This window comes from Wolffia australiana, chromosome 12, assembly GCF_029677425.1.
Source record: "Wolffia australiana isolate 7733 chromosome 12, ASM2967742v1".
Lineage (NCBI taxonomy): Eukaryota > Viridiplantae > Streptophyta > Magnoliopsida > Alismatales > Araceae > Wolffia > Wolffia australiana.
The window spans coordinates 11,329,870-11,341,016 of NC_135846.1; the positions used below are offsets into that span (position 1 = coordinate 11,329,870).

At 39.3% G+C, this 11,147-nt stretch overlaps 1 long non-coding RNA gene across 1 annotated transcript; it reads left to right on the forward strand.

The window, feature by feature from the left end:
- Window positions 1-210: 210 nt before the first annotated feature.
- LOC144710600 (uncharacterized) lies at window positions 211-881 on the forward strand. Its single transcript, XR_013583348.1, has 2 exons — window positions 211-365; window positions 442-881. It is a non-coding gene; the product is annotated as an uncharacterized LOC144710600 (long non-coding RNA).
- The last annotated feature ends 10,266 nt before the right edge of the window (window positions 882-11,147 follow it).

Here is an 11,147-nt window from a genome sequence, read left to right on the forward strand (position 1 = left end):
GAAGGCCCTTCGTCTTCAGCTGGCCCCGCCCCCATACTACGTTGAAATAGACTATTACTCTGTGTGGTTACCGTTTTGTCGGATGACCGCCCTCCTCCAACCATCTTTCACAAAAACAAAAAGAAAACAAATACACCATTACTGCCTCTTCCTACCTCATCCAACTAACTACACATCTCTCTAAACTCTCTCGTTAGTCACCACCCGCCCCTCTATAAATAGTCTGAGAAGAGCAACCCAGCGTTATTCAAGCTTCTCCGCTTCCAGCAATCTCTCAAACAATCTCGCTAGGCCAATGGCGTTTAAGAGAGTCCTCCCCATCTTTGTTCTCGTCGCCGTGCTGCTGCCCTTGTTGGGCATGACGGGTGAGTGAAAAATTCTGTAGTTTGTCGCGTCTAAGTGTATACTATCTAATCCGGGTCATCTTTTGCGGTGTTGCAGAAGCTTCGAGGGGTCTGACGGAGAAGCCAGAGGTGAAGGATTCCAAGAACTGGGGGTTCGTTCCCGGGTTTTGCCTGAACCCGAGCCCCACCACCTTCATTAGCTGCACGGAGTGCCGCGCTTTCTGCGCTCAGAAGAACTTCATCGCCTGGACCGTCTGCTTCCCACGTTGCTGCCCTTGCACTTAAGCAAGTTCCCATGCAAAACGAGTCCGGTGGCCTGCGGATGTTTGCTCTCCGTCCTCTTCTGTTTGTGCACTTAAATAAGTGATGTCAGTCGTTCGTGCTTTCTTTGTAATGTAGCTTGCCAAGGACGGGATCAAAGATCTGCTGTTATTTTTCTTTGCTTTGGGTTTTGTAAGATTCATTGCCCGTCGTCCTATCCACAAAGGGTGGGTCGTGTTGTGATCTTTGAATAAATTGAAACAAAAAATTCTTCTATTTTTCCATGTCGTTGGCCATGTTTGGCTGTGATTCTTGTGGCATTGGTCTTTTGTGGTCCAGATAAGAGGGCTTGCATTCATCGCGTGGTTGTGTTCTGCATTCAACCATTGTCGGCCTTCTACAACAAATTCCTAAGAATTATTTTTGGCATCAGATCTCGATATGTGGTGACAAAGTTAGTGATATTTATGACTGTAGGCCCCTTTTAGCTTGTAGCGTTAACGCATTTAGCTGCGTTACTTAGAAGGAGATGAACGATACCAGAGACCAGACCATGAATGCTTACTTAAATTATCAGAGATTGATTCTTTGATGATGCTAATTGTCCACACGTTTTTCAATAATAATGTTGAGTTGCCTGATAAAATAGTAAAAACTTGGTCAAATATTATGATTCATCATCTTAGGTGAGCTTAAAATTCATCATTATCTGAATGTTAGAACTTCTGTACATGATTTTTTTGTGCAGTAGATAATTATTTAAGATTTGATTTTATTGCCTTTATAAATAATTATTGGCCCAATCTAACAATCATACCAGCAAATTGGGCTACCTTTTGAATTTTCTGGGATTTTCAATGTACATTATAGTTTTTTTCTGGCATCTTTGGAGTAAATGGGACATATTTTTTTAATCGTGGGGATTCGATTAGGAGTTGGTATGCAGCTTATCTGGGTATAAATGCACGGGAAGAAAAAAGAAATCACAAATGATAGAAACCTTATCAATATATACAATGCCTCTTATTACATGGACCAAGTATTGATCATTGGATCTTTTGGAATTTACAATCAGGGGATATATAATAGTTTTGGAAGATAACATATCAAGGTTTTCAAGGAAGGTGCATATCATACCTATCTAAGGATACTTCTTATCTAGAGCATGGATTTAACGATATCTATGATTTGAAGAAGGATTAATTATGGATTCCATTGGTTTTAACTTTTTGTTGACTTAGGCAAAAAATTTCTCTTAAAATCCCATATGCTTTGATCAATCAGTTATTCCCTTTAACTAGAGCTTCCACTGGATCACTGCTTAGCATTTGAGAAAGATGTGACATGACCTTGACAGTCAATTCAGAATGTGATTACATCAGCTATATCAACTGAAACTCAAATTCATTAATCAATGGAATGAAAGAGTCAGAAATAATTTATAGAACCTCATTTACTCACTGTAAATTTCATCTAAAATTATATGCATCATTTTATGAGAGAACTTACCAATTTATATTAAAATTTAAATGTATACATGAAACTTGAACATGATCAAATTTATAAGAAATTAGATTAGGTCTATAAACAACATAAAATTTTCATTGGTGGGGGTTACATACACCTTAAGATTCTATTAAATTAGTATACATTATTTACTTTTGATTAAAATTAAAGCGCATTAATATTCTACCTATCTCAAATAAAGAATATTGAAGATATTTATATATTTCTTATGTTTTGACACTGGTTCAATGGGTATACAATGCAACTAACCATTCACCACTCATGTTTTGGAGTTTAAGGCCCCTTTTTCATATGTATTATTTATTATAAAAGTTAATACATGCATGAAGAAAACATGTATCACTGGCCAGGTGACTGAAAATAACCGCTAATGTATGAAAATTTTACATCAAAATGGTTTTTATCTGTGTGGTTGTCGATTTTATTTTCAAAATGAGTTATGTTACTTATTCTCCTAATTATACTTGGTACTCATTCGTTAATATCATGTATTTCACCTTTCACTGACTTTTATGTACGAAAAAGGTAATCAATAAGATATGTACTCATAAAGTAATAAAAAATCAAAAAAGAATATATGCATATAAATAATTGATTGTACTTGGGAAAAAATGAAACTTTATTATTTTTGATATACCTCACCATTCATCTTTGATGTGATACTTTGCATTCCAGCATAATTTATTTCATAAATGTGAAATAGAATAACATTAAGACAAGTATTTAAATATTTCTCTCAACAAATCAATAAATAAATACCATTTGGAAAAAATAAAAATTATGCTGAGAAATTATTCCTCTATCTTTCATTTTTTCATGTAATCATGGTGACAGGTGGTTTGTAAAAGTGATAGATGCTTAGAGTATTTTATATCTGCAGTATTCTTCATTTATCATATTTATCATATAGCATGAATGGTATATACTGCCAATTAATTATATTCATCCAAAATAAATGACATACAGGCTCTGGTACGACCGAGATGCTCCATGGAAACAATGTAATGATTTTTTTCAAATCATTGATTACATGGTCCACACAGATTGAGAAAGATAGAAGATAGACAGGCAAACATACAAGCAGACAGAAAAATACACATATGCACCATTTAGCTGAAGTCTAATTTTGGTAAGATGTTCAATCAGAAACCTTATAAATTTATTGAGTGGTTTACTGATATTTATGCACTCTATAATTACCCAAGAGAATACCAGGAGGTTAAAGATGATAATATTCCCCTAGGCTTTGAAATATTGAGCCAAAGATCCAATTTAATTGAAAACGATTTTCAATCTTGAAGTGAGAAGGAGAAGTGCTCCCTTAGCAAGTTTTCATCATCTGGGAAACAAATGCCCTAAAGAAAGCCATTAGAAACCTTACTTAAGGGAACGGCTCATTTCATGAAGCCAAGATTCTTGATGTTGGTCAAGTTTATATTTCCTTAGGGAGAGAGCCAACTTTCCTTGTTGATACATGAAATCAGTTCCAAGGATGTAGCAATGTTTCCCCAAGTTTTGCATCACAAAGAGCTGATAAAGACACTCGTTTTTGGCTGAGAATGTCAAGATAAATGATGATCATAAAACTTGTAGGATCAACAGTTTATGGGGTGAATTCTACAAGACTCCATTTGAGAAAGATACCCATAATATCTCTCCATGAACACTGGTCAAGAGAGAGATCCACATATGAAGGCATTAGAGATATCTAGCTGATGGAGAGACCATGACTGGTTCAATGGCAATAGAAAGAAGAACTGATGTAACACGACTGCCGGAATTGACAATTCGTGTTATGTTTGGAGGGAAGACTCTAAATGCGATGTTAATGACGTGAAATAATGTAGATGATTTTAGCAAATAATAACGGGAAGTACTTTATTCATCAAATGACCTGAGACGCAGCTTAATTGGACAACACATGATGGGTTTTTTGATGATCAAGCCCCCAATGAGCAGCGTGATCGACTCAAAGAATCGGCGTAGTGGGAGATGATTCTCATCCAAGGTTGTCCACACCATCAACGTGAATGAGCAGATCCAAATACCGTCAAAGATAATTTCCTAACACTACGATGGTGGCTAAAGTCTATTTCAATTGTTAAAATCACTCGAGATAGCGAAGGATGCGAGGACGGCACTAAGGGAGGTAATAAATCTGAGAAAGAAGGGGAGTTTAGGAATGACCTGTGACCGTCAGATTCGTTGACAGGAATGAATCGTTGGTTGAGTACGGTGATTCCAATAGTTGCAGTAGTGAATAATCAATATCTACCCTGTGTGCGTAGATGAAGAATTTTTCCAGTCATCCAGATTCCAAAAAATCAAGCTCCAAGGCGTTCGTTCTGCCAAATATTGCAGGAGGACCAGCTACCAAGTGAAAATAGATTGTCGTGGAAGGAGTCGATGGAATCCAGGAGATCATATCCAGAGGTTCGATGCAGGATTCATCCATAGTGACCAGGAGCTAGCAATGTCACGGAGGTGCTGCGACCATCAGTACTGTCGAAGGTTGATCCAGTCATTTATCAAGAACAATACCGGCCAACATTCATAAAAGGACAATCACAGATGATAATCCGATGACTAAATTATGCTGAAGGAATAGAACGGTAGCAGCAACGGTCGATATTCCAACTGCTCACTGTGATGTAGAATAATGGCACGGCGCGGTTGAGTCCCTTTCACGGAAGGAGATAATTCTTCCAGTGTTCGTCATATGGTCCTTGATTATAAAGAGGAGTTGGAGACTCGCGACGACGATGACTGCCGGATAGGATCTTAAACAAAGATTAGAGTAGTAATAAAGCACTATAACTATACTTGTTAGAGGATAGAATATTAGGATATCATATAAGTTTAAACATAGAATAGGGTCAAATATAGAATAGGATCATACTTAGATAGGAATACACGGCCAGGATTTAATCTCGTATAACCGTTATGATAAAGGGTACACGGCACCGATCAACGGTGCTGATCGGTGCACCCAAGTGGTTATAACGGTTGGGATTTAAAACAGAAATTCAAAATATGGTATCCGTTGTGAGATGTTACAACGGATACATATATGTTATAAGAAAGTACTATATTTAGACTACCTATGGACGATATAAAAACAACCGATGTTGTATGGAATTTTATGCGAGAAATCACAACGATCTTAAGTACTTCTTGTGTACGCTCTCTCTCTCTCTCCCTCTCTTCTTCCTCTCTTCCTCCCTTCCTCTATTCTTCTTGTGGCAAGGTCGAGAGCTTTTATGGTATCAGAGCCAAGCTCCGGAGGCAAGACCGCAATGGAGAGCTCTTCTGTCATCACGCCCGCGACATCTTCCTCTGCGACTGCAGGACAAGTCCCAATCGCCATCCTTCCACGAATCTCAATCTACCCACGATTGAGCAGCAACAACTACCAAATGTGGAAGGGATCAATCATCCCGGTGCTACACGGGTATGATTTAATGAAGTTCGTTGAAGGAAATTCACCACCAATTTCTATTGCAGATGAAAATGGGAACATAGCTGAGAATCCAGAATTCAAGAAGTGGTGGAGGATAGACCAGCAAGTTTTGGGATTCCTCCATCAAACGATTTCTGAGTCCATGCTACCACACATTAACAAGGCAAGATCTACATGAGAAGCATGGGAAAATTTAGAAACAACCTTTGCAAGATGGAACCAAATCAGGATGATGGATCTGTAGAGGCAACTACATAACATGAAAAAAGGTACACGTTCAGTTGAAGATTATATTCAACATTTCAAAAGCGTTATAGATTCCCTTGAGCAAATGGGTCACCCAGTCCCAAAAGCATCTGCCATTTACACTTTCTTAAGGGGTTTGGGATCGTCCTATACCCAGTTCCTTGTCAGCGTAAACGCCAACCTGGGACATCTGAAATTTGATGAGATCATTGCCAATCTGAAGGCACATGATGCATTTTTAAGCTTTGAACAAGAGGAGGAGAAAAACTCCTTTCCTCCTATTGCTAACAATCTGCAGACACAACGAAGTCAACAGGGATCAAATTCAAGGAGCAATCAAGACTACAATTCAAGAAGCAACAACCAGTCCAGGAATTATTTTCAAAATCGAGGGAGAACCAGAGGAAGGAACCAGAGGTTCCAACCTCGATGTCAACTCTGTTGAAACTTTGGTCACCGAGCCAGAGAATGCCCAGAACTCCTGAATCTCATGCCTCAAACTTCTCAAAGACAGGCCTACATTTCAACAACTGAGCATCAGGGGTGGTATCCGGATAGTGGTGCGACGCACCATGTAACGGCAAGCGAGAACACCTTGGTCCAGCCAGTCCCTTACCAGCAAAACCATCAACTACATATAGGTAATGGGACAGGTTTGAAAATTTTATCAGTTGGTTCTTCCAAAATATCTACTTCTAATCGAATTCTTTATCTAAAGGATATCCTACACGTACCAGAAATTACCAAGAATTTACTTTCAGTTCATAAGTTTACACGTGATAACAATATTTTATTGAGTTTCATGACTTTTATTGTCTTGTGAAGGACAAAACAACTCATCAAGTGCTACTCCAAGGGAGAGTTAAAGATGGGCTCTACTATCTTGACTCTCCCCTACCTTCAAAGGCTGTCTTCCTTGGAGAGAAGGCGTCATCAAATACTTGGCATGCCAGATTAGGACACCCTCAACTCCGAACTTTGATTTCTACAATAAACAAATTTGGCCTACCTGTTTCTCATTTGAACAAAAATCTTATCTGTGAGTCCTGCAATTTAGCAAAATCCCATAAACTACCGTTCAAACCTATTTACCACACTTCTACACAGTTTTTAGAATTAATACATTCGGATTTGTGGGGTCCTTCACCAGTTTTATCAAAATCTGGATACTCTTACTATGTTGTTTTTATAGATGATTTCAGTAAATACACATGGCTTTATCCTCTCAAAAAGAAAAGTGACTTACTTTCAATTTTTTCAGAATTTTCGATTAGAGTAGAGAATCAGTTTAACTGTAAAATCAAATCTTTCCAGTCAGATTGGGGGGGAGAGTTTCAATCCTTGATTTTATTTCTAAAACAAAAGGGAATAACTCATCGAGTTTCCTGCCCATATACTCCTGAACAAAACGGCACGGCCGAAAGAAAACATCGCCACATTATAGAAACATCATTAGCCTTATTAAAACAAGCTCATATGCCTACATATTTCTGGGATGAAGCAGTCGCCACCTCAGTTTTTCTCATTAATAGAATGATTACACCTGTTTTACAAAATAAATCTCCTTACGAAGTTCTGTTTAAAAATAAACCAGATTATGGCTTTCTGAGAACGTTTGGTTGTCTGTGTTACCCATATCTGAGGCCTTATACTAACAATAAGCTTGAAGATAGATCTGAAACATGTGTGTTTGTTGGAAATAGCTCAATGCATGTGAGCTATAGGTGTTTCTCTCTCCAGACAGGTAAAATCTATATCTCACGTCATGTTGTTTTTTATGAAGACTCTTTTCCTTTCCAGCAGCATTCATCCGCAGGAATTTTGGGAAGCTCTCCCCAAAATACCCCGGATAAGCCCAATTTTACTTTCTCAATTCCTATTTCCAATCCTGCTGGAAATGAGTCTGAGAAACACTCTATTCCTGCTACTCCACCTGAACACGATCATACACAGTCTCATGCAACTCCTGAATCAAACAGATCGACATCATCTTTTAAGGATGAGTCATCCTGCTTTCCTGACACTTTTATTTCAAGGTTCCCAGAAATTGTATCCACGTTTGACCAAAGTCCTGATCCTAATATTAAACTAAAAATCAAATCGCTTACTGATGTTTACAAACTTGATCAAGCTGCGACCTCCCAACCATCAATTCCTTTAAAAGAAGCTTTTATTTCCTCAATCCGATATCTGATTCCTTCCTGCTTATCTATATCTAAAACTATCATCTCAGAACCCAACTCCTTCGCCATTGCCTCCAAAAATCCAAATTGGATGCGGGCAATGGCGACAGAGTACAATGCCCTTACTGAGAACAACACCTGGGATCTCTTTCCACGAAATTCCAACCTCCATGTAATCGGCTGCAAGGGGATTTATAAGTTAAAATATATATCCACTGGTGAAATTGGTAAATATAAAGCTCGATTAGTTGCAAAGGGTTATAACCAGCAAGAAGGTTTTGATTTCAATGAAACCTTTAGTCCTGTTATTAAGCACACAACTATTCGGTTAATGCTTGCCATAGCAGTCAGCAATAACTGGTTTGTACATCAACTTGATGTCTCAAACGCATTCCTTCATGGTGACTTGCATGAAAAAAATTTCATGGAACAACCTCCTAGGTTTAAAGATAAACTTTTTCCCGATCATGTATGCCATTTAATAAAATCCCTTTATGGTTTAAAACAGTCACCGAGTGCCTGGTTTACCAAATTGTCTTCAAAATTATACAGTCTTGGCTTTGAAGGGTCCAAAACAGATACATCCTTCTTCTATCAACTAACACCAGAACCTCTCTTTATCCTAATCTGCGTCGATAATATACTGATTATGGGGCCAAACCAAGTTAGCATTTCTCGTATTGTTGAATGTCTACATTCTGACTTTGCTATCAAAGACCTTGGACTCGCTCATTATTTTCTAGGAATTGAGTTTGTTAAACATCATGATGGCTAATTTCTCACTCAGTCTAATTATATTATCTCTCTGCTTGAAAGGACTAATATGGCAAATTGCAAACCCGCCTCTACTCCTTACCTTACCTCCATGGTAACATATTCAAATGATTCGCCAGTTGATGATACTCTGTTGACAGACAGTAGGAGCCCTCTAGTACCTCACATTAACTCGTCCAGACATAGCATTTGCAGTTAACCGTGCCTGTCAAAAGATGCATTCACCTACATCTGGTGACTGGGTATTCCTTAAACATCTACTTAGATATTTGAAAGGCACAATTATGCAGGGATTATTTATCTACAGTGACTCATCCTCCACTCTCCATGCGTTTAGTGACGCCGATTGGGCTGGAGATAAAACAGATCGACGTTCTACAAGTGCATTCTTGATCTATATAGGAAAGAACCTCATTTCCTGGAGCTCTAAAAAGCAACCTACAGTTGCAATATCCAGTACCGAAGTTGAGTACAAGTCCTTGGATTCAATCTCTCCTCAAAGAGCTTAACATCCATCAAGCCCATGCTCTAGTTTTGTGGTGTGATAACATTGGGGCCACTTACCTTGCATCTAATCCCATTTTTCATGCTAGGACTAAACACATAGAGATAGATTTTCATTTTGTTCGTGAGCAGGTGGCCTCCAAGAATTTTTCTGTACAGTTCATCACCGGCGACGATCAGCTTACCAATGCTCTGACTAAACCTTTACCACGGGCAAGGTTCCTGCTGCTGCGGCTCAAGCTTAACGTCCGGGACCGGCCGTTGCACTTGACGGGGGGTAAAGAGGAGTTGGAGACTCGCGACGACGATGACTGCCGGATAGGATCTTAAACAAAGATTAGAGTAGTAATAAAGCACTATAACTATACTTGTTAGAGGATAGAATATTAGGATATCATATAAGTTTAAACATAGAATAGGGTCAAATATAGAATAGGATCATACTTAGATAGGAATACACGGCCAGGATTTAATCTCGTATAACCGTTATGATAAAGGGTACACGGCACCGATCAACGGTGCTGATCGGTGCACCCAAGTGGTTATAACGGTCGGGATTTAAAACAGAAATTCAAAATATGGTATCCGTTGTGAGATGTTACAACGGATACATATATGTTATAAGAAAGTACTATATTTAGACTACCTATGGACGATATAAAAACAACCGATGTTGTATGGAATTTTATGCGAGAAATCACAACGATCTTAAGTACTTATTGTGTACACTCTCTCTCTCCCTCTCTTCTTCCTCTCTTCCTCCCTTCCTCTATTCTTCTTGTGGCAAGGTCGAGAGCTTTTAGATTAAGGCGTTGGTCGTGGAAACACCCGCATGAATGTGAAATAAGCGAGATGCATCGGGAGACGATTTGGAGGGTCAAAGTCTATTGATCCTTCAATATGGGGCAAGATTCCACCCTAGGATGTCAACCTAGAATGGAACGATTTAAAACAGAAATTTCCACAAAGAAGAAGAGAATTTTGGTCGATGAGAGAAAAAAAACTACAAGGTCTGGAACACACAACGTTTGAACTTTCCAAAGAACGATAATTGCAACGAAATCAGATCTGGTTTCTTCAACAACAGGCATGACCCTCCCACGTCCACTCATTCCCCTTCTTTATGGAGAGGGAGTGGCAGTTATGGGAGGCCCAATTGGTCCCCTTTTAAGGGGAAAGCTTATTGGGCTTTCCCCTTAAAAGGGCTCTTTAGGGAGAGAAGAAGCCCAACATGGATTTCCTCCCCCTTAAAGATGACAACTAATTTAATCAAAATAAAACATGTATGAGGGGGAGGCCGGTACTCACGCAAGAGGGGCTTCCTGATAATCTAGAGATGACGAAAGGAAGAAAAGAACATAAAGACACACAACACGAAGCGAGACGATGACACTGCTTCTCAAATTTGGTATTGGAACTGTAGATTCTTCAAGTCGGCTCGGACTCCACAATGTGGCTGGCAATAGGTTAGGCCGCGATCAAGTGGATGGTCCTCCATCATCCTCCCAGGGTGGGAAGAACTCGGTTCCAATAAGTTGAAGCCAATGATATCTTCAATGGGTTGGACAAACTCCGGTCGAAGTCGAAGAAGTTCCACCTCTGAGATCCATGTGTCATCGGAAGATGGTCGACATTGCCAGTGCACCAGGCACTTGTGGTCTATCCGCTCCCCTATAGTTTTAATTACCTCCTCCAGTACCGATTTGACATACTCATGCCTCATTGGGGACAGGACGGGAGGGGGTAGATGGCTTTTCTCGCTCACTTCACTGCTAAGGCTCGAGGGGTTGTGAGGCTCAATGATAGGTGGCATAGGTTGGTACTGGACCAGATCGTTAACGTTGAAGG